At 41.8% G+C, this 19,925-nt stretch overlaps 1 protein-coding gene across 13 annotated transcripts in view; it reads left to right on the top strand.

Annotated features, from left to right (window-relative positions):
• The window catches only part of LYST (lysosomal trafficking regulator), a 229,791-nt gene that overhangs the window by 25,861 nt on the left and 184,005 nt on the right, over positions 1–19,925 (top strand). For all 13 annotated transcript variants that reach the window (XR_016219016.1, XR_016219018.1, XR_016219017.1 and 10 more), the window contains one exon: positions 19,792–19,883. The gene's annotated coding sequence lies outside the window, so the exon portion shown is untranslated. The remainder of the gene's footprint in view (positions 1–19,791; positions 19,884–19,925) is intronic.

Below are 19,925 nucleotides of genomic sequence, written 5' to 3'. Positions count from 1 at the left end.
TCCTTTCACATTTTTTTTTCTGAGAAAGCCACAAAGCAGGAAAAAGGTCAAAACTACAGATACTCCCTGCTTTTATTTTTAGTTGCTTCCTTGAACAGTGCATCATAAAGCAGAACATCTGTTTCCTTGCAGACTACTCTGAGAAAAGGTTGCAATGTTCTCTTTCTTCCTCCAGATGGCACTCTGTCTTAATGTTCAACTAGAGCTGAGCATTCAAATAGAACTGTAAAATTTGCAAAAACTGCTTCTGACTTATGAGCTCCTAGGATCCACATAGCAACTCTGTGGGATATATGTTTTATGAAAGAGGAAGCCATGGAGGCCAAAACTGTGGCATAGCAGGTAGAGCTGCTGCCTGTGACATTGGTATCCCAGGCGGCCGTCATTTCCAGCCGGTAGCTGCTCCGCTTCAGATCCAGCTCCCTGCTAATGTGCCTGGGAAAGCAGTGGAAGATGGCCCGAGTGCCTGGGCTCCTGCAACTATGTAGGAGACATGGATGAAGCTCCTAGTTCCTGCCTTCAGCCAGGCCCAGGCCCAGCCCCAGCTGTTGCAGCCACTTGGTGTGTGGAAAAGTAGGTGGAAGACCTCTCTCACTCTCTTTCTCCCCCTCTCTCTTTGTAACTCTGCGTTTCAAATAAATCTTTAAAAAAAAAAAAAAAAACCACCCAAATAAAGTACTTGGGCCCCTGCAACCATGTGGGAGACCCTGTTGAAGCTCCTGGCTCTAGCCTGGTCCCTAGCCGTGGAAGCCGTCTGGGGAGTGAACCAGCAAATGCAAGATCTGTCTCTCTCTGTCTTTGCAACTCTGCCTTTCAAGTAAATAAATAAATTTTAAGAGAGAAAGAAAGGAAAGAAGGAAGAAAAAAGAGAGGAAAAGAACAGAAAAGAGAAGAGATGAGGAAGCAAACAACTCTGTGTGACTGCTAGTAATTGCTAGATTCCCAGTGTGCTGCCTGTGGTCCTTTTATTTAGAATATATTTGGTTAACTGTTCAGAACAGATTTACTGAAATTAGTGAAAATAAAATGAGTAGGCAGATTAATACTATCTATTGAAATATTTAATACATAATAAATATTGCTTGAATTATTGAATTTGTGAGTAAGGGAACTGTAATATAATGAGCCCCTTTCCTCTATCATTGTGGCCCCTGGTTGTTTGATATCTCTTGAGGAGGAAATTTAGCAACCTAGAAAACGCATCTTGCTCTACTGTTGAGCTTAAGATTTTATTTTCAATGGTAAATGTAATGTCCTTGGCACATTGCCTAGAACACAGAAATGACAAGACGTTAAAAAATGCCTTTGTATGTAGGGCATCCCTAAAAGTAAAAAATATATAGTCATGACTCAAGATAGGTTCTATATGTTAAGAAGATTGTGTGTGATAATTCTTTTTTTTTTTTTTTTAAGATTTATTTATTTATTTGACAGTCAGAGTTACACAGAGAGAGAAGGAGAGGCAGAGAGAGAGGTCTTCCATCCACTGGTTTACTCCCCAATTGGCCGCAACGGCCAGAGCTGAGTGGATCCGAAGCCAGGAGCCAGGAGCTTCTTCCAGGTCTCCCACACAGGTGTAGGGGCCCAAGGACTTGGGCCATCTTCTGCTTTCCCAGGCCATACGGAGAGCTGGATTGGAAGCAGAGCAGCCAGGTCTCAAACCAGCACCCATATAGGATGCTGGCACTGCAGGCAGTAGCTTTACTCGCTATACCACAGTGCTGGCCCCGTGAAAATTCTTAAGACTGAGAGTGATTGCTTAATTCCGTGATCTTTTAGGTGGATAGCAGGTTGTAGAAATTAATCACAGAACAATAGAGCTAAGACAACAGAGTCAGATATCTGCAGAAAATTACATTCAATTAAAGCAGAGCTACTTATTCTAAAGATTTATTTATTTATTTATTTATTTTACTTACTTGAAAGAGTTACAGAGAGAGGAAGAGACAGAGACAGAGAGAGAGAGATCTTCCATCCATTGGTTCACTCCCCAGATGGCCACAATGGCCAGAGCTGAGCTGATCCGAAGTCAGGAGCCAGGAGCTTTTCCTGGGTCTCCCACCACATGGGTGCAGAGGCCCAAGGACTTGGGCCATCTTCTGCTTTCACAGGCACATTAGCAGGGAGCTGGATCAGAAGTGGAGCAGGGGCGGTGCCGTGGCGCACTAGGTTAATCCTCTGCCTGTGGTGCCAGCATCCCATATGGGCGCCGGTTCTAGTGGGCTGCTCCTCTTCCAATCCAGCTCGCTGCTGTGGCCTGGGAAAGCAGTGGAGGATGGCCCAAGTGCTTGGGCCTCTGCACCCGCATGGGAGACCAGGAGGAAACACCTGGCTCCTGGCTTTGGATCTGTGCAGATCCAGCTGTTGTAGCCACTTGGGGAGTGAATCAACGGAAGGAAGACCTTTCTGTCTCTCTGTCTCTCTCTCTCTCACTATAACTCTGCCTGTCAAATAAATAAATAAAATCTAAAAAAAAAAAAAAAAAGTGAGAGAAAAAAAAAAAAGAAGTGGAGCAGCCAGGACTAGAACCAGTATCCATATGGGATGCCGGTCCTTCAGGCGGGGGCTGTAACGTGTGGTGCCATAGCGCTGGCCCCAGAGCTGCTGTTGATTTATTTTACTGACCATTTCTTTTCCAGAACATAAAGGAAGTAATCAGAAGAGCTGATATTCTGAGCCCAATTTTTACCTACTGTCAAGGTCTTATTTAGGCAAGTGAACATAATGGGAATCCTGAGAGACCAACTCATTTATTCAGCAAATAAATTGAATGTCTTCTAGTACTAGCACCAGGTATTGTTCTAAATGCTGTAGATTTAGTAGTATATAAAATGGACAAAATCCCTATCTTTGAGGAGCTTTGATTTTAAGAGTTTACAATGATATGTTGTCCAAAAACATTGTTACTTTATTGAAATGACCTTAAAACTTACCCTTTATGTACCTACTTTCAGGGCCACACTCTGTATGTTGTCATTATCTACAACTGCTTGTTTCAGAAATCTAAAAATTCTAACATCTTTTATTTAATCTCATTTGGATCCCCATTTCCTTTACTATCTATATTTTCTCCTCATCTATCAACATTTCACCTCTTTCCCTTTGCTTCATAGTCGCTATCACATGTTTAACCATGTGACCATTCTGGTTCCCTTTCATGTATGCCTCTGCTGCCTCTATCAAATCTCTGATTTGTCTATTTGCAATGCATTCTCTGCTATTGGATTTAAGCCCTGAATCTTGCTGAAGAATCTCAAATATCTGATAAAATTGATACCACCAGAAATCCATGGTTTCTAGTCTCTGCTGAGCATTCAGGCCACCAGTAGTCTTTTCATTTTTCCCTTTGTGGTTATTCTTTTCCATTTAACCATTCTCTCAAATCTTATTTTATATTACTTAGCTTTTGGCCTTGAACCTCTGGCACCTCTCTTTCAGCAGACATCCTTGCCAATTTATTGAATTAAAAAAATTGAGGATGTTGTTTTTGTTTTTGGCCTCCCATCTGTAAAGTTTTCTGTATTTGCAACTATCATTGCCTCCTTTCCTTCAGCCTCAGAAAATAAAGTGGCCCAGTCTGCCTTCCCCAGTCTGCCTAACCTCTTCACTATGGGGGTGCTTCAAAAAATTTACAGGAAAATGAAATGAAAAGTGGTTTATTTTAGTGAAAAAAAATCTTTTAAATCCATGCATTTTTGTTTGTTTAAAAGATTTGGTTTACTCCCCAAATGGCTTCAGCAAGCCAGATCTGGGCTGATACAAAGCCAGGAGCTAGGAGCTTCTTCCGTGTCTCCCATGTCGGTGCAAGGGCCCAAGCACTTGGGCCATCTTCCACTGCTTTCCCGGGGTATTGCAGAGAGCTGAATTGGAAGAGGAGCAGCTGGGACATGAACCGGTGCCCATATGGGATGCCAGTGCTGCAGGCAGAAGTTTGCCTACTTTGCCACAGCACTGGCCCCTCATGACTTAACTTAAACTGCTCTTTCCATCTTTAATGCTTTCTCCCTTCTTTTTCTCTTTACCTGTTCAACCTCTATTTATCCTTTAGCTGAAAGATTACTTCCTTCATGTAGCTTCCCTAATGACTCAAATTAAGTTAAGTGCCTCTTAGTAGTATGCAGTGACCTATATGATTTCTTTGAGGACAGAGACTGAGATAACTTTTCTGCTTTGCATTCTTAGTGTATGTCACAAAGTGGATGTGTTATAAATGATAGCTAAGTGAATAAATAATAGGAAGAGGAATATGGAGCAAAGCCAAAATATAGAGAATTGGAATACAGAGTTCCTAAAGTTCAAAGAAAAGGTGGATGCTGCATGGCATGGATACAACCTCTAGAAAGAAAATGGCTGTCAGGTGATCATAGACAGAATCTCAACTGAACAATTGGATGAAAAGGGAGATTTTTTTTTTCTTTTGGCCAGGAAAAAGTTTTTATTGAAAAAGAGTGACCTGTGGCTAACCTACATTTTCTTTTTTCTTCTTTTTCCCAAAGAAACATTTTATTTAAGGAGTACAAATTTCTTTTTTTCTTTTTAGAAAGCTTTTATTTAATGAATAAGAATTTTATAGGTACAGCTTTAGGAATATAGCAGTTCTTCCCCCAATACCTGCCCTTCCACCCCTATTCCCACCCCACCTCCTATTCCCTCTCCCATCCCATTCTTCATTAATACTCATTTTTAATTATCTTTAAATACAAAAGACCAACTCTATACTAAGTAAAGATTTCCACAATTTGCAGCCACACAGACACACAAAGTATAAAGTACTGTTTGAAGACAAGCTTTTACCATTAATTCTCATAGTACAACTCATTAAAGACAGAGATCCTACGTGCAGAGAAAGTGCACAGTGACTCCTGTTGTTGATTTAATACTTGGCACTCTTATTTATGATGTCAGTGATCACCTGAGGCTCTTGAAATGAACTGCCAAGACTATGGAAGCCTTTTGAGTCCACAAACTTCTTCAGTATTTAGAAAAGGCCATAAGCAAAGTGGAAGTTCTCGCCTCCCTTTAGAGAAAGTTGCCTCCTTTGATGGTCCCTTCTTTCCACTGGGATCTCGCTCACAGAGACCTTTCATATAGGCTATTTTTCACCACGGTGTCTTGGCTTTCCATGCCTGAAATGCTCTCATGGGCTTTTCAACCAGATCTGAATGCCTTAAGGGCTGATTCTGAGGTCAGAGTGCTGTTAAGGAATACAGATTTCATAAGTACAACTTTTGGAATATAGTGATTCTCCCACCATACCCGCTCTCCCACCCCACCTCCTCTTCTCTCTCCCATTCCCAGTCCCATTCTCTTTTAAGATTCATTTTCAATTAACTTCATACACAGAAGACCAACTCTACTAAGTAAAGATTTCAACAATTTGCACACACACGCACACACACACACACTATTTGAGAACAAATTTTACAGTTAATTCTCATAATACAACTCATTAAAGACAGAGGTCCTGCATGGGAAGCACAGTGACTCCTGTTGTTAATTTAACAATTAATCCTCTTATGCACAATGTCATTGATTACCTGAGGCTCTTGACATGAGTGGCCACGGCTATGGAAGCCTTTTGAATCCACAATCTGTTAGTATTTAGACAAGGCCATAAGCAAAGTGGAAATTCTGTCCTTGAAAGGGGAGATTTTTTTTTTTTTTGACAGGCAGAGTGGACAGTGAGAGAGAGACAGAGAGAAAGGTCTTCCTTTGCCGTTGGTTCACCCTCCAATGGCCACTGCGGCCAGAGCACCACGCTGATCTGATGGCAGGAGCCAGGTACTTATCCTGGTCTCCCATGGGGTGCAGGGCCCAAGCACTTGGGCCATCCTCCACTGCACTCCCTGGCCACAGCAGAGAGCTGGCCTGGAAGAAGGGCAACCGGGACAGAATCCGGCGCCCCGACCGGGACTAGAACCTGGTGTGCCGGCGACGCAAGGCGGAGTATTAGCCTAGTGAGCCGCGGCGCCGGCGAAAGGGGAGATTTTAAAATAACATGTAGAATAATGAAAAAATGGTATCAGACTAATATATGTATTATATATGTATGTGTATATATATATAAAATATGTAAAGGAGGAGCACATTTGTAGTAGAATAACAAGCTGAGATTCTGAAAAAGGTTAAGGCTGACCTTTTATATTTTCTGTGTGGAGAATAAAAATTACAAATAATAGATTCTTAATAAACTGACCTGATAACTGATACAGATAATTAATTAAACCTCTCAGCTTTTGTTTATGTCTTTTCTGATGTGAAAAATGATCTATACACAGACTAATAAAGACAGAAGAATAATAATAGAAAATTGAAGCCTAAAATTTGGGAGAAGACTGTACCAAAACCTCTGGCTGTTCTAAGTAGTTCACATCTCAGGGTCAGATTCTGAGAAGGTTTGTTAATATTGTCCTATGGCTGGTAATTTTTGAGTAATTATGGTGAATGTGAAAACTTAAAGGAGACTGGAAAAATAAAGTTCTAAAATTAAAAAGAATGTAGATTCTATAAATTTTAGTGAACTTCATGTTACCTACACAAAAGACTTTAGAAGATTTGTAGGTATTTACAGAAGGAAAAAAATGAGCAATAAATATTATATGGATTCTCTAAGAAGAATTTGTTCCAGATAATCTGGTTTGTACTTTTGATAATGGTGCTACATTTACTGATTAGCAGAATGCTGCAGCTGTAATATGTTTAGATTTCTGTAGGGTATTTGTCAGCTTGTCATTTTATCCTTGGGGACATGAAGGAAAATTGGATTATACTATGCATAGAGTTATTGAACAACAAAACTCAGTCTTAGTTAAGTTATTAGTCACTGGCAGCCTAGTGGGAAGTCTCTTGTGAATTGCTGTTTTTGACCCTGTTAACACTCATCAGTTTGACATCTCCTGCCCATTTCTGACTCTCAGGTGGGAACTTTACTGTTTATTTCATTAACACCTAAAAAGAACTTCATGCTCTTCCTATTGCAAAATATGTGTGGGTTATATAGGACTGCTATATTAATATATGGAATTAAATAAAATGTGAATTTTCCATGAACTTTTTGAAGAACCCTCATATTAATTCCTGTACATCTGTATTCATGTCCTCCGACATCCTTCTTATTCTGTTATATGAACAGTTACTATTCCTTCAAACTGGAATCCTTTTTATCTACTTATTGTTCCTGTTTTATCTCTTCTCATGATAGTTTTTCCATCTATTTTCCTTTCTCTGTTAGAGAACCATGCTGTATCTCAGCTTACAAACATATTGTGGTATCAATTTTTTTAAAATGTCCCTTTTTCCATATGTCTCTCAAGCTACCACTTTTTTCTTTGCATACTTTGTGACAGAACTCTTCAAGAGCTGTCCAAACTTCTTGCCTTCCATATCCCCATTTTGTCCCACTCCATCAACGTCATCAAGGCCAACCTTTAACAAGGTTGTCAGTAACTTCTGTGTTCCCAAAATTGCTCAATTCCCAGTTTTCATCCTAGCCAACCTTTCAGCAGTATTTTATTTATCACTCTTTGCTGTTTCAAGCTTTCTTCATTTGGTTTCTGGAAGTCACCACTCTCTTGATTTCTCTCCTGCTTGCTATGCCCTCTCAGTCTCCTATGCTGAATGTTCTTCATGTCTCTGATCCAGTCATACTAAACTCAGACTCAATCCTAGAACTTCCGTTCTCCTTTTACACTCATTCTCTAGTCTCCTTTATTCATTGTGGTAGCTTCTAGTCACATATGGCTTTGGTATGTTATATTAGATAACAGGGATTACAGAACAGTCTTATCATCTTTATTTCACCTAGTCCCATGGCTTTAAAAATACATCTACATGCTGATGATTCCCAAATTGATTCACCAGTTCCAGCCTCCCCACTTTAATTTCAGTTTTGTATCTCCAGCTACTTACTTAATGTCCTTTGTTGGTTTCTAAAAGACCTGTCAACATAGCTAACACTAACCTTTTTTTCACTCCCAAATTGTTCTGTCAGTCTTATCTATAACTAAATAGTAGTATTCTTCACAAAGATTAAAAATCTTGTAGTATTTTGGTTTATCTTTTTTTCTTTTTTTTTTTTTTTACCAGTACCATGCTGTTTTCATTATAACTGCCCTGTAGTATGTCTTGAAATCTGGTATTGTGATGCCTCTGGCGTTGTTTTTGTTATACAAGATTGCTTTAGCTATTTTAGGTCTCCTGTGCCTCCATATGAATTTCAGCATCATTTTTTCCAGATCTGAGAAGAATGTCTTTGGTATTTCGATTGGTATTTCATGAATCTGCAAATTGCTTTTGGAAAAATGCACATTTTGATGATATTAATTCTTCCAATCCATGAACATGGAAGATTTTTGCATCTTTTGGTATCTTCTTTTATTTCTTTCTTTAATGTTTTGTAATTCTCATTGTAGGGATCTTTGACATCCTTGGTTAAGTTTATTCCAAGGTATTTGATTATTTTTGAAGCTATTGTGAATGGGATTGATCTTAGAAGTTCTTTCTCAACTGTGACATTGTCTGTGTATACAAAAGCTGCTGATTTTTGTGTATTGATTTTATATCCTGCTACTTTACCAAACTCTTCTTTGAGTTCTAATAGTCTCTTAGTGGAGTTCTTTGGATTCTCTAAATAAAGAATCATGTCATCTGCAAATAGGGATAGTTTGGCTTCTTCCTTCTTAATTTGTATCCCTTTGATTTTTTTTTTTTCTTGCCTAATGGCTCTGGCTAAAACTTCCAGTACTATATTGAATAGCACTGGTGAGAGTGGGCATCCCTGTCTGGTACTGGATCTCAGTGGAAATACTTCCAACTTTTCTCCATTAATTATGATGCTGGCCATGGGTTTGTCATATGTTGCCTTGATTGTGTTGAGGAATGTTCCTTCTATACCAAATTTGCTCGGAGTTTTAAGCATGAATGGGTGTTGTATTTTATTAAATGCTTTCTCTGCATCTATTGAGATAATCACATGGTTTTTGTTCAATCATTGATTTGTGAATGTTGAACCATTCCTGCATACTAAGGATAAATCCCACTTTGTCTGGGTGGATGATCTTTCTGATGAATTGTTGGATTATATTGGCCAGAATTTTGTTGAGAATTTTTACATTTGTGCTCATCAGGGAACTTGGTCTTTAATTTTCTTTCATGCTGCATCTTTTTCCGGCTTAGGAATTAAGGTGATGCTGGCTTCATAAAAAGAATTTGGGAGGATTCCCTCCCTTTCAATTGTTTTGAGTAACTTGAGAAGAACTGGAGTTAGTTCTTCTTTAAATGTCTGGTAGAATTCAGCAGTGAATCCATCTGGTCCTGGGCTTTTCTTTGTTGGAAGGGCCTTTGTACTGATTCAATTTCTGTCTTGGTTATGGGTCTGTTTAGGTTTTCTGTATCTTCATGGCTCAATTTAGGTATGTTGTATGTGTCCAGGAGTATATCCATTTCTGCTAGATTTCCCAGTTTGTTGACATACAACAATTTTATTGATTTCTTCTCTAATTTTAATTATTTCTTTTCTCCTATTAGTTTTGGGTTTGGTTTGCTGTTGTTTTTCTAGATCCTTGAGATGCATTGATAGCTCATTTATTTGGTGCCTTTTCAGTTTTTTGATATGGGCACTTTCTGCTGTAAACTTTCCTTTTAACACTGCTTTTGCTGTGTCCCATAAGTTTTGATATTTTGTGTTGTCATCTTCATTTGTTTCCAGTAAGTTTTTAATTTCCTGTATGACCCATTGTTCATTCAGGAGCATGTTGTTCAATCTCCACGTGTTTCCATATGCTCTAGAGATTCCTGAGTTGCTGATTTCCAGCTTCATTCCATTGTGGTTCATGAAGATGCATGGTATGATTTTGATTTCTTTTGAATTTGCTGAGACTTGCTTTATGGCCTAGTATGTGGTCAATCCTAGAAAAGGTCCATGTACTGCTGAGAAGAATGTGTATTCTGCAACTGTGGGATGAAAAGTTCTGTTGAAATTTGTTAGGTCCATTTAGTCTATAATGTCAGTTAAATGTGTTGTTTCCTTATTGATTTGCTGTCTGGTTGATCTGTCCATTGCTGAAAGTGGAGTATTGAAGTCCCCCAATACTATTGTATTGGAGTCTAAGTCTCCCTTTGAATTTCTTAACTTTTTTTTTAAATAGCCAGGTGCTCTGTAATTAGGTGCATATACGTTTATAACAGTTACATCTTCCTGTTGGATTGAATCCTTAATTATTATATAGTGCCCTTCTTTGTCTCTTTTAACAGTTTTTGTGTTAAAGTCTATCTTGTCTGATATTAGGATGGCTACACCAGCTCTTTTTTGCTTTCTGTTGGCATGGAATACCTTTTCCATCCTTTATCTTTCAGACTGTGCTTCTTTTTTGATGAGTCATGTTTCTTGTAAGCAGCACGTAGATACATTTTGTTTTTTGATCCTTTCAGCCAGTCTGTGTCTTTTAACTGGGGAGTTGAGGCCATTTACATTCAAGGTGACTATTGATAAGTAATGGCTTTGCTCTGCTATTTTTCAAAAAATATTCCTAATTTTTACTTTGAACTTCCTTTGATCTTTTACTGAGTGATTTTCTTCCTTTACCTTCTTTTGTACTGATTACCATGTTTCTGTTTCTGTGTGCAACACATCCTTATTCATCTTTTGTAGTGCTGGACTGGTGGTGACAAATTCAATTTCTGATTGTTATGGAAGGTCTCTATTTCACCTTAATTCATAAATGAGAGTTTTGCAGAGTATAATATTCTGGGATGACAATTTTTTTTCTCTTAAGACTTGGACTGTATCTCACTATTATCTCCTAACCTGTAGGGTTTCTGATGAGAAGTCTGCTGTGAGTCTAATTGGAGATCCTCTGAAAGAAACCTGGGGTTCCTCTGGTGCACATTTTAGAATCTTCTCTTTGTATTTTACTGTGGTGAGTTTGATTACAATGTGTCATGGCAAGGATCTTTTCTGATCATGTCTATTGGGAGTTCTATGTGGTTCCTGTACTTGGATGTCCCTTTCTCTCTCTAAACCCAGGAAGGTTTCTGCTATTATTTTCCTAGAAGGTCCTTCTAATCCTTTTCTCTCTCCATGCCTTCAGGAACTCCTAGAACCCATATGTTGTTGTTGTTGTTTTTATAGTATCCTTAGATTCCCAATAGTGTTTTTTCGTTTTCTAATTTTCTCTTCCTGTCTTTGGTTTGACTGTATACTTTCCTGTGCTTTGTCTTCCAAGTCAGATATTCTTTCTTCTGCTTTACCGATTCTGTTTTTAAGGCTCTCCGTTACATTTTTATTTGTTCTATTGAATTCTTCATTTCATTTTGTTTTCTCTTTAAGATCTGAATTTCATGTTCTATTAAATTCTTCATTTCATTTTGATTTCTCTTTAAGAGCTCAATTTCATGAGATAAATTTTCTTTCATGTCCTGCTCGAATATCAGTAGTTCCTGCATTTGCTTTTGATTACTTTTATGTAATCTTAGGTATAATTTTTTTTAAATTCTATTGTCGCTCCCCCTCTTCGTGGAGGAGCAACACAGGACCCTGCGCTGTTCTTTCGTCTGCTCGGCCCTCCCCGGGTTTGCTGCTGGTTCTTCCCGGGTTGGCTACTATCCCTTCCACCTCCGTGGAAGGGCAGCTCCCCCTGGCCGCATTCCCCACTTCCGCAGGGGAGCGGCACACCGCCGGCCGGCTCTCTCGGGGGCTGCACGGGTTCCCTTAGATGTTCCCCATAGATGTTCCCGGTGCATGCCGTCTCTCTCCTCCTTTATAGTCCTTCTCTGCCAATCCCAACTCGGCTGCCCACACGCCGAGTACGCTGCTCTCCAATCAGGAGCAAGTCCTACAGTTAATTGGTTGAACTGGAGGCAGCTGTGCGGAAGCTGTTTACTTCTCTCCCAGCGCCATATTGTGGGAGAGCAGATGCATAGAATAAGTCCTAATTCGAGTAACTTAGTCTGGTCCGGATTGCTCCCCACAGATCCCCCTTTCTTTTTATTTTTTAGCGTTGATACGCGCCTGTCCTCGGTGTCCCGCGGCACACACTCTGCTCTACTTGCTAGAGCCGCCACAGGCTCTTACAAGTCCTATCAATCAGGAAAACCGAATCCGGGTCCTCTCTTCGCCATGTTGTGAGGAGGTTTTTAGGCGCTGATGCGTGCCTGTGTTCGGTGCCCCGCAGCGCATGCCCTGCTCTGCCCGCAGGGGACTTACAAGACCTATCAGGCAAACCGAATCCAAGCCTTCTCATTGCCTTATTGTGGGGGAGACTTATTAGTGTTGGTTCGTGCCTATCTTCGGTGACCTGCAGCTCATACTCTGGTCGAGCTTTGCTGGCGCTTACCGCCTTAAATCAGGCAGACCGAATCCAAGCCTCCTAATTGGCATGTTGAGGGGAGGCCTTATTTTTCTCTATTTCTCTATCTCCGGGCATTTCTATTTCTCCCATTTTACTTCTGCCTGCCAACATTCCTATTTCTCTTTTACTTCTAAAACTTCTGTTTCTCTTATCCCCGCAGCTTTCCGGCACCTCGCCCCGCCGGCGGGTTCCCGGCTCTGCGCCGCTTCAGCCCGCGCGCCTCTCTCATCTGCGCAGCTTCCCGGCTTTGCGCGGCTCGGCTTTGCGCGCTCCGCGGTCTCCACGCTTAACCCTTTCGCGTCTGAACCACGGCCTACGCCAGCGTTCCCTATCTATTCACGCCCCGTGCTCTCTCTGCACGCGGCGGCTTCCGCGAGTAACACAGCGTAGCTTGCGTCTCCGCCACTAGGATTCAATCCAAGTTCCCCGGGCTAGCCTGGCGAATTCAACCCAGCGTACGTCTCCGCCCCACGGTTTGGCTTCCCGTCCTTTGCTCCCCGGGCTAATCAGACGGATCCCAATCTGGCTTACGTCTCAGCTTCTAGTTTCAACTTTTCGCCCCCTATTCCCGGGCTAACCTGAGAACCCCAAAGTGGCTTTCGTTTCCGCCTTGGCCTGCCCCCCGCGGCTTCAATTTCCCTAACAGTTTTCTCTACCCGGTATGTTTCCCCAAGCTTTCCTCCAACGATATTCCTCCCTCATTTCTCCTGGCCTCTCCCCACAGTCCGCGTCCGAATCTGTTTGTTCTAGCTTTCACTTTCGCTTTCGACCTTAAAGATTTCTCCCAGCTTCCCCCCGTAGTCCGTATCCGAATCTATGCCTAGGCTTTCAATAGCTTCTTCCGGCACCCTTTTCGTCCGGCTTTTCCCTAGGCTGTTTGCTAGTCTCTCTCTCCGGTATTTTCCCAGTTCTTCTCGTTTCTTCCCTCCTAAGTTTGCTATCCGTTCTAGGTTTCCTATCCGAGCTAGGTTTCCTATCTGAGTCACGGCACCACTATGTCGCTCCCCCTCTTCGTGGAGGAGCAACACAGGACCCTGCGCTGTTCTTTCGTCTGCTCGGCCCTCCCCGGGTTTGCTGCTGGTTCTTCCCGGGTTGGCTACTATCCCTTCCACCTCCGTGGAAGGGCAGCTCCCCCTGGCCGCATTCCCCACTTCCGCAGGGGAGCGGCACACCGCCGGCCGGCTCTCTCGGGGGCTGCACGGGTTCCCTTAGATGTTCCCCATAGATGTTCCCGGTGCATGCCGTCTCTCTCCTCCTTTATAGTCCTTCTCTGCCAATCCCAACTCGGCTGCCCACACGCCGAGTACGCTGCTCTCCAATCAGGAGCAAGTCCTACAGTTAATTGGTTGAACTGGAGGCAGCTGTGCGGAAGCTGTTTACTTCTCTCCCAGCGCCATATTGTGGGAGAGCAGATGCATAGAATAAGTCCTAATTCGAGTAACTTAGTCTGGTCCGGATTGCTCCCCACATTCTATTTCTTGCATTTCTTCTATCTCATCATCTTCACATTCTAGTATTGAAGTGTCATGTTATTTTGGGGCCCTCATGTTGTCTTCCTTATTCTTGTTTCTTGGATTGGTACATTTGTTGTTTGGCATTTGTGGAGGTACTTGTTGATTTCTTTTTTCTTTTTTTTTTTTTCTGCTGTGGTGACTTTTTTCGTTGTACCATGACTCTGTAGATGAGTGGAATGTTTGCTTTCAGTGAATCTCTAGAGGCTTCTAGCGGGTGTTGTGAGAGAGCTCTGTTCAGTTCTCCAGGGTTAAGGTCATGCCTAAGGTGACACACCCAGTTTGGGCATGGTAAATCTTCTCTCTTTTTTTTTTTAATCTGAAGGGAAGTATATTGTGCTCAGCTGAGCTCCTCACCTCAATGTAGACCAGTGCCTGAGCTTAGCCCCAGTGGGTATAATATTCATCTGCCCTGTCCCAAGGACCACACAAAGGATCTGTGCAGTTCTCAGTGTAAGTTCAGATTCCTTAGCAATGTCTCTGACCAGGTAAGCAGGAACCCCTGAACTTGTGGAGTCTACCACTGAGACTGTTCAGAGCCCCAGTCACACTGTGAGTCCTCCTGCACACCCTCAGTTTTCTTCACAGTCCTGGTTCAGAAGCTTCAAACAGTCACAAGCTCCTAGCCTTCTGTTAGTTCTCCCAACCTGAGTCAGGAGTCTCTGCTTGGCTGGTTGCCGGGTGCATACACAAGCTGGTGCAGATATTATGTATGTCCAAGATGGCATCTGCTCTATCGGCTTATTACAGTACACTGTTGTAAAGTGATCGGAGAGAGAGAAATGTGTCTGTCCTGTCCTTTTTTTTTTTTTTTTTTTTTTTTTTCTTCTCTAGTTTGGCTGGGTACGCTCTCCCCCATGGGGCTCCAAGCCCGGTTTCCTCTAGGATCTTTTTTTTTTTTTTTTTTTAAAGATTGTATTTATTTATTTGACAGGTAGAGTTACAGACTATGAGAGAGAGAGGAGCCAGCACTGTGGCACAGCGGGTTGATGCTCTGGCCTGAAGCACCAGCATCCCATATGGGTGCTGGTTGAAGACCAGGCTGTTCCACTTCCCATCCAGCTCTCTGCTGTAGCCTGGGATAGCAGTGGAGGATGGCCCAAGTCCTTGGGCCCCTGCACCTGCATGGGGGACCTGGAGGAAGCTCCTGGCTCCTGCCTCCTGGCTTCGGATCAGCGCAGTACCGGTCGTTGTGGCCAATTGAGGAGTGAACCATCGGATGGAAGACCTCTTTCTCGCTCTCTCTCTCTCTGCCTCTCCTCTTCCTGTGTAACTCTGACTTTCAAGTAAAAAAATAAATAAATCTTAAAAAAAAAAAAAAAAGAGAGAGAAAGGTCTTCCTTCGTTGATTCACTCCCCAAATGGCCACAATGGCCGGAGCTGCACCTATCCGAAGCCAGGAGCCAGATGCTTCCTCCTGGTCTCCCATGCAGGTGCAGGGGCCCAAGCACTTGGGCCATTTTCTACTGCTTTCTCAGGTTATAGCAGAGAGCTGAATTGGAAGAGGAGCAGCCCAGACTAGAACTGGCGCCCATATGGGATGCTGGCACCGCAGGCGGAGGATTAACCTGGTGTGCCATGGCACCAGCCCCTCCCTCTAGGATCTTCCTGCCGCTTTTTTGCCAGTGGCTCGGGTTCCTGTGGTCTGGTCTCACCTCAGTTTCCAGGGTTGGTGTGTAGGCTCTTGGCTGCTGGAGTCCCGAACTGTGGGTGACTACACCCTCCACATAAGTCCACTGTATCCCTTGAATTTCAGTAGAGTTTCCTTTTTTGTTTTCTCCCTAACTCTTCCCTGAGACTACATTCTCTCCACTTTTTTAAAATTTATCTTCTCCTGAGCTAGAGCAATAAGCTCCCTTCCCAGTCCTCCATCTTGGAACCGCCCCCGAGGTAGTAATTTTTTTTTTTTTTTTTGCTCTATACCTGGTGTTTAAAATAGTAGCCGATATTTAGTAAATATTTACTAAACATTTTTTGAATTAAATAGCATAGTGATAAAATTTCTTATGACATAAAACCAAGAGGCGAAGCTAATCCATTAAATATTTGGCACATTGGCAAAGAGGCAACAAATCCTGGAGATCAGGGTTGATGGCTCTAGTAGTTGGGAAGCCTGGGTTGAGTTCCTGGCTGCTGAGTTTGGTCCCTGGTTATTGCAGACATCTGGGGAATGATCTAGCCAATGTTGTGGGGGGAGTGTATCTGACTCTGCTTCTCTCTCTCCCTCTCTTTCGAATTAGGAAGCAAACAACTAAATAAATTTTGGCATTATAACTAAAAAAGACAAACCGTAATAAGGCAGGGTCTCTGGACTTAAGGAATTATAATCTAGAAGTTAAGAAAGTTATAGAGATAAGTAACTATAGGATATCTGTATAGTTTGGAAACAGTGGTACTTATAGTTAATGCTCTGATGACATCTTTAATCTATTAAAATATAAATCTAAAGGCCAGCATTGTGGCCCAGCAAGCTTAACTATTGTCTGCAGTGCTTGTAGGATTGAGTCCCAGCTGATCCACTTCTGATTCAGCTTCCTGCTGATACACCTAGGGAAAACAGTGGAGGATGGCCTGAATACTTGGGCCCCTGTCACCCTTGTGGGAGACCCAGATGGAGCTCTGGGCTCCTGATTTCTGCCTGGACTAGCCCTAGCTGTTGCAGCCATTTGAGAAGTAAACCAATGTAAAGTATATACATGGTTTTGATTAGCTCAGGAGGCAGTGGGATGGAAGGTGTATTAAGACTCCATTCTGTCAGCCCTAAAGGCATTCGGATCTGGCTGAAAAGCCCATGGGAGTATTTCAGGCATGGAAAGCCAAGACACTCTGGCAAAAAGATCTCTGTGAGTGAGATCCCAGTGGAAAGAACAGGTCTTCAAAGAAGGAGGTACCTTTCTCTGAAGGGAGGAGAGAACCTCCACTTTGACTATGACCTTGTCTAAACAAGATAAGAGTCGGAGAACTCAGAGGGCTTCCATAGCCTTGGAAACTCATGACTGGAGCATAGGAAGATTACTGATGCCATAGACAGGAGTGTCAATTTGTAAAGTCAACAACAGGAGTCACTGTGCACTTACTCCTCATGTAGGATCTCTGTCCTTAATGTGCTGTGCATTGAGATTTAATGCTATAACGAGTACTCAAACAATATATTTCACTTTGTGTTTCTATGGGGGTGCAAACTGTTGAAATCTTTACTTAATGCATACTAAACTGATCTTCTGTAAAAAAAAAAAAAAAAGAAATTATCAATTCCCAACTTGACTCTCACTGGGATTAAACATGACAATAGGTCTGATCTGATTTCATCATCATTTAAAAAAATCATCTATTATTTTTCACTTTATGTTTCTGTGTGGGAGCAAACTGTTGAAATCCTTACTTAATGTATACTAAGCTGATCTTCTGTATATTAAGATAATCGAAAATGAATCTTGATGTGAATGGAAGGGGAGAGGGAGTGGGAAAGGCGAGGGTTGTGGGTGGGAGGGACGGTATGGGGGGGAAGCCATTGTAATCCATAAGTCGTACTTTGGAAATTTATATTCATTAAATAAAAGTTAAAAAAAATGCAGAAAAAAAAAAGACTCCATTCTGGAGCTGATCCATTTGGTTGAGCATTTGGTGCACTAGTCACCGGGACTTGAATAGCCAAGTAAGTGGGACTGAAATCTAGCCTGTGCTTTGGCAACTTTGTGCCTGATGAAGGGGTGACTCACCAAAAAAGTGTGTTTTCCTAGTTTATACAGTGTTCTGTGAAGTCTAACACAGTTCTGTGTACCATTTCCTGCCAGCCTTTATCCTTAATAATAATTCTTTATCCAGAATAATGTGTGGTATAAGAAGTGGCCAAGCTGAAAGTAACTCAAGATATTTCTCCAGATTTTAGCATTATGAAGGAATTAAAAGATCACTGATTTAAAAACTTAGGATTCAAAAACTCATGATTCAAAATAAACTTTAATATTTGGCTTATAACTATAACATGGTAACCTTTTTCATGCTTCTTATAAGTAAAAAAAACTATAGAGAAGGTAAGAATGGATAATTAAGAGGAATGTTTGGCCAGCTCCGTGGCTGACTTGGCTAATCCTCTGCCTGCGGCACCAGCACCCCAGGTTCTAGTCCCTGTTGGGGTGTCAGATACTAGTCCCGGTTGCTCCTCTTCCAGTTTAGCTCTCTGCTGTGGCCCAAGAGGGCAATGGAAGATGGCCCAAGTGCTTGGGTTCTTGCATCCGCATGGGAGACCAGGAGGAAGCACCCGGCTCCTGGCTTCAGATTGGCGCAGCGCCAGCCGTAGTGGCCATTAGGGGAGTGAACCAACAGAAGGAAGACCTTTCTCTGTCTCTCTCTCACTGTCTATAACTCTTGCTGTCAAATAAAAAAAAAAAAAGAGGAATGTCTAGATATAGCTTTCATTGTATTGTAAAAAAATGTTTTTTCTTTAAAAAGATTTATATATTTCAAAGGCAAAGTGACAGAGGAAAAGAGATCTATTTCATCCACTGGCTTACTCCCCAAATGCCTGTAACAACTGGGGCTGGCCCAAGCTGACGCCCGGAGCCAAGAATTCCATCTGGGTCTCCCACATGGTTGGCAGGGACCCAAGTCCTTGAGGTGTTATTGGCTGTCTCTCAGGCACACCAGCAGGAAATTGGATTAGAAGTATAGAGTAGCTAGAACTCAAACTAGCACTCCAGTACGGGATTTGGTCATCCCACGCTGTAGCCTAAACCTCTGCACCATAATGTCTACTCCACAAAATACTCTTTTTTAAAAGATTTATTTATTTATTTGAAAGGCAGAGTTACACAGACAGAGGGAGAGACAGAGTGATCCTCCATCCACTGGTTCACTCCCCAAATGGCAACAGTGGCCAGAGCTGGGCCAGTCTGAAGCTAGAAGCCAGAAACTTCTTCCAGATCTCCCACGTGGGTGCAAGGGCCCAAACACTTGGGCTCTGCTGCTTTTTCCTAGAGCATTAGCATGGAACAGTATCAGAAGTGGAGCAGCTGTGATTTGAACTGGCGTCAAGCTGGTGTTGCAGGTTGTGACTTTACCTGCTACAGCACAGTGCTGGCTCCCACAAAATATTATTTTTAAAACTCCAACAAGAATATGGAAATTGGTAGTAATTAGTACATCTTTGTTTAGTTTTAGTATTTTCTCAGTTCTCATATATCACTCTGATAAAAGAGTAAAAACTTGGCTGGCTGTAGCAGCTTTGAGTTAAAGATTTTTTTTTTTATTTAGTAATATGGAATAGATGGTATTCCAGTGTCCCTTAGATTTTAACGTTAAGAAGACCAATACCAGACTGATTCTCCTTTTTCAGTTAACTCACAATTTACTTGGAGATTATAAGTAGGAGTTGAGAGAAGATGATGAAAACTATAATTAAGTTGTCTTGTTTAGATGTTTTAAGACTGCTTCTATCAAAGCTTGGTTCTTGATGCTAGACATTTTTTAATGTGTTCTTGAGATGGAAAGAAATCTCATTTACTATTTCATAAATCACATATAAAAAATTGACCATGGGGCTGGCGATGTGCTACATCAGGTAAAGCTGCTGCCTGCCGTGCTGGCATCTCATATGAGTGCCAGTTCAAGTCCTGGCTGCTCCACTTCTGATCCAGCTCCCTGCTAATGTTTCTGGGAAAGCAGCGGAAGATGGCCCAAGTCCTTGGGCTCCTGCATGCATGTGGGGGACCTTGGTCTGGCCCAACCCTGGCCATTATAGCCATTTGGAGAGTGAACCAGTGGATAGAAAACCTCTCTTTGTCTCTCCCTTCTTTTACTCTGTAACTCTGCCTCTCAAATAAATAAAATCTTTAAAAAAAATTAGACTGGCCACTGATTTTTATATCAGAACTTTGTTAAAATTATTTATGGTTTCTTTTTGCCATTAATATTTTTGTCTCTTTTTTTAATAGGTGAAGTTTTATTCTAAGAATACTTGTTTCATCTGGTTTATGAAAGCCCAACTTATATAGACTCTAAATGTTACAGAAGTTTTGAAAGACTGGTGAGTATCTAATGTAATAAATATTAGTTCAAAAGATCTGCT

The sequence above is a fragment of the Oryctolagus cuniculus genome, chromosome 13, assembly GCF_051225735.1.
Source record: "Oryctolagus cuniculus isolate XC-2025 breed Fujian yellow rabbit chromosome 13, ASM5122573v1, whole genome shotgun sequence".
Taxonomy (NCBI): Eukaryota; Metazoa; Chordata; class Mammalia; order Lagomorpha; family Leporidae; genus Oryctolagus; species Oryctolagus cuniculus.
The sequence above is the reverse complement of the archived record's forward strand: the minus strand, read 5'-3'. Positions and strand labels throughout refer to the sequence as shown.